Source organism: Lactuca virosa, chromosome 4 (genome assembly GCF_052849685.1).
Source record: "Lactuca virosa cultivar CGN04683 chromosome 4, Lactuca_virosa_CGN04683_v6, whole genome shotgun sequence".
In the NCBI taxonomy this organism is placed as follows: Eukaryota; Viridiplantae; Streptophyta; class Magnoliopsida; order Asterales; family Asteraceae; genus Lactuca; species Lactuca virosa.
In genome coordinates this window covers 428239652-428244123 of record NC_136429.1, presented here as the reverse complement: position 1 = coordinate 428244123, position 4472 = coordinate 428239652, and the positions used below count along the sequence as shown (strand labels likewise).

At 39.2% G+C, this 4472-nt stretch overlaps 1 long non-coding RNA gene across 1 annotated transcript; it reads right to left on the bottom strand.

The window, feature by feature from the left end:
- Positions 1-250: 250 nt before the first annotated feature.
- LOC145169148 (uncharacterized) lies at positions 251-770 on the bottom strand. Its single transcript, XR_013742330.1, has 3 exons — positions 685-770; positions 407-572; positions 251-376 (listed from the first exon to the last, which is right to left on the bottom strand). It is a non-coding gene; the product is annotated as an uncharacterized LOC145169148 (long non-coding RNA).
- Positions 771-4472: the final 3702 nt, after the last annotated feature.

Below are 4472 nucleotides of genomic sequence, written 5' to 3'. Positions count from 1 at the left end.
CCAGACCGAATCACATTTCTTCTCAAGCTCGAAATACTTGTTCATGTCCAAACATCCATCATGGATTTCTGTTTCTCTTCTATTCGTTGAAGCAGCACTTTTATCATGTAGAGGTGGGTCCCAACTTCTATGGTTGCTGCCTTGTTGTTCTTGGATCAATTCCAAATCCTGTACCATACAATCCAAAGTTGAAAATTCACTGGCACAAACTAACAAGAGATGATGAATAATTTAATTACCTGAGATGGGTCCCACAGTTTCAGTTTTGGGGTTGTAGGAGTCTGAATTATTGGAGTTGAAGGAACAGCATCAGTGTCATCCCTTTTCAACCAAGGTAGATTAACACCTTCCATTTCAACAGGAACAGACTTCATTCCTGCTGCTACATCAACAGGACTAGGACTACTATTTTGGATTGGTTTTGTAGCTCCAACTAAGGTTGAACTCGTGTCACTTCTTTCACCATCAAAAGAAGAAAAATCTGTATCTTCAATATTTGATATGAAATCTTCAAGATATCTCTCTGCTTCTTCGTTTAATCTTTTAGACATTCTTCTCCTATCATTGCTCCTCTGCAAGTTCAATACCATTACCCTTTAAAAACTTAAATTTCTCTGCATATCTCATTCTGCTCCTCATCTAGCCCTACAAAGGTTGCAACAATGTAGTCTTATACAACTATACCTTTCTGGAGTATGAAGCTTTCTGTGCATTAACATTGTTCTTTGACTCGGGAAGCACCTCCGGAGGTTGCAAACAACGGTAATCACCTTCACAATAATAATCAACAAAAACATTTCATCACTTTTTTTCTATTCTTGGTAATGGAATACAATAATAATTCCTGCAATTTGCCCTTGATGAACAAAACAAAATATACTATAATAACAACTTACTGGCAGCTGGTATTCTATTTTGGAAACTCTACGCCCTCCTCTTATGGCAAAATGAGCACAACCAGGATACTTCCCCTTTCTACAATTTAAATCAAGGTATATATACCCCAAATCCCCCTGAAATACATTTAATAACAAAACAAACAACAGTTACTTACATTTTTGTCCCCTGATTTTTGCAATTTTGGTCCTTATTTGAGGTTTTTGGTATCTGTTTCAAGAAAATGACTATATTTTTGGGGCTAAAGTTGAAAACAATCAGGTATTACTTGGAACAAGGACCAAAAAAGTTATAAGAACCTCAAAGGATGACCAAAACTGAAAGAGAAAACTTCAAAGGACCAAATGGGGATCAGTTTTAAAAATTATATCACCAATAGATGCTATTTGTAATAGCTTCAGATTTTCAAATTTCTTTGATAAAACCAAACACATAATACGTATTTTAGCCTTTTTTTTGCCACTGTTGAATAAATATTTAAAAACATGTTTGAATGAAAGGAGTAGAATTAGAATAAGATACCTTTATATTAGATGAAGGTGCAAGTAAATGGTCTTGGATCATTTCTTTTGATAAAAACCCAACGCCACCTGTCCATCCCTCCGGTGGCTTCACAAATACAAAACCAAGCCCTTTATTTTAACAGATCTGCGAAGAATCACAACAGGTGGAAGAAGGTCGTAACATACCAGAAGGTGTGGGAGTGAAGTGGGGAAGAAAGAAGCCAGAAATAGAGTAAATGATGAATCCAAAGGGTCAAAGATGGGGGGTTTTGGAGGCAAACTCGACTGATTTGTGTTTCTTGCAAACAACATTTGATTATACTGATAACGACGCGCTCTAGGGATCCCGTATCTTCCCTCCCTTTACATACATTAAAATAAATAAATCAGAATATGAAACAAAAAACAAGTCAGTGAAAGAAAGTTATTTACAAAATTACCTGACAGCTGGATTAAGAGGGGAAGAAGCAGAGGGAAGATTAGTACCATGAACGGAATTGGAAGAACCAAGAGCTGAAGGAGCAGGACCGGGACCAGATCCAGGAAGCATAGGTGGTCCAGTACTGTGATTCAGAACTGGTAACCCACTCGGACCTTGAAAACAAACCGGAACAACATCTGGGTTCGATGAGATTGGTTCGGATAGTTCTAGAGGCCTCTTTCTCTGCCGAACATGAAGCCATACCTAAGAAGGGGATGATTATGAAGAAAAAAATGGGGAAATTCGGTGCGGGTTGGAGGTAGTTGAGGTGGGTATCAGGCGAGGTTTTAGGGTTTGTTTTGATCGATGAAGATTTTAGGAACTTCAAGTATGAAATTAGCGATGTTTTACACACAATGCTTTTAGGGTTTCTTTTGATTGAATAGGATTTTACATACGAAGAAGAAGAAGGACGAGAGTATCAAGGCGGGGTTTTTTATTTTTTGGATTTCATTCCCCCCTTGGCAATTAAAAAATTGGAGAACGCGCGTTCATAAAGAAAAATATAAAGCGACAGTTTTAGACGACACACTTTTTTATGATAGGTGCCCTCCGTGTTTTTAATTTTTTTTTGTTGGACACTATTTTTAGGGCACGCACAAATGCGTGTCCTCTATCCTTCAAATTTTGCAAAATCGACATTATTTTTTAGGGCACACACAAATGCACGTCCTCTATCAGCGAGTGTCATTGTTTGCGCGTCATTAAAGGGCTGTTTTCTAGTAGTGACTTGGACGTGTGAATCAACCCATGCATGAGATATGAGCATTTTGAAATAAGAGAATGAGAGTTTTGGGTGTTTGTGACTTTATCAGCCATGCAAAGGCTTAAAGTGACAGACTTTATGGAGTAAGAACCCTTTGGGACTCCAGATCTGTGATATGAGCTAAGGTCTTAATGGATTAAGACCAAATGAGTAGGAAGAGCAAAACTGGGACGTACGCTGAGCGTAATCCCAGTACGCGTAGCGTAGGGTCGGGAATCCCCGATACATGTGTGGCGTTGGAGTACGCCCAGCGTAGGAGTCTGGTACGCGCGGCGTACGCGCTGTCGTTGACTTTTAGTTGACTTTTAGTCAATTTGTGAACTATTAAGGCCATGGAGTGGTAAAATCGTCTTTTACCCTTCTGTGAGCTTGTAGAAGGGTTAGTCTAGCTTCTTTGAGAGCCGCTATTTATTAGGGATAATTATCGTATGTGTTAGGCGGAGGCTAGACCGGTGATTCGAGTTCGAGGTTATCCGATTTCTTACGAGGTGAGTTTTCTCACTATACTTACCATGAGTGGTATCTATGTGTGACCTGAGGTTCTTATGTGCTTATTTGCGTTATGTGATATTATGCATTTTCTCTGTGTGATATATATGTTATATTCTGTGTTACACTGAGACAGGACCAGAGGGTCTAACCCGAGTTGTGGGACCGGAAGGTCCAAACCGAGCTGTGAGATTGGAGGGTCCTCACTAAGACACATGACCGGAGGGTACAGACCGAGATGCATGAGACAACAGGGTCCATGCCGAGTTATAGCCATGAGAGACTTATTATTTGTGTATGTGGTATTTTGGGGAACTCACTAAGCTTTGTGCTTACCGTGTGGTGTGATATGTGTTTCAGGTACTTCTTAGGACCGCGGGAAGGTGCCCACATGATTGTACACACCTGTTTGAGACTATGTTGAGGATTCTGGGATTTGACTTTCGTTTGTGGATTTACGTCGTTACAATGTTTTTTCAACCTTCTAAGTTTGATATGTGTTTCAAGATACGATTTGTAGTTACTAGAGTATGATTCTAAAACTTGATTGGACACAAAGTATGATTCATCTCTTGATCTAACTATTTCAACAACTTTTGATTACTCTTGTTAGTCATACAATTGTGCTAAGATGTTCTTCGAGGATTTAATTGTGACATAGTTCCACAATCATTAAGATGATCACAAAACAAGATACTAAAGTACTCTCCTTTCCATTCAGATTGGAGAAACTTTTATCTTTTTGCCTGATAGATTCTTCTTATTCGTTCTACTACTCTTTGAATCTTTTCAAAGTATCAGAAGTGTGATTAATCTTATAAACACAAGCATATTTACTGAAACATCAGTAAATCATGACAAATAGAGTTATCATCCTTTGTGGTTGATATGAATAGTCCATATCAACATGTACTAGATGCATTAATCCTTCACTTGTCTCACACGAACAGGTGATCAATAAACTTGGAACGGTCGGAATGCAGGTATTTACCCTTTCTCCCCTTGGATTAAATTTATTTTGCATGGAGGGTCCCTATGTACGTTGGGCGTACATATGCATACGCTTAGCGTACTAGGGAGGATTGGACGTGGTCATGCACCACGTACGCAGGGCGTACTAAGCAGTACGCGGGGAGTATGTGGCTTAAGACCAAATCCCTAATTTCATGGCAAGGACCCTATTTAAACACTCTTATGTTATTTGGACCTTACCCTAAACAGCCTCCATTGCCTCTTATCATCCCAAACCCTAGTTTTTGCAAAGGGTGTGATCCTTGAGCTTAAAAGTGTTTTTGGTGGTCATTAAAGTGGGTTTGCAAGAGGGAGAAGGTGGTGA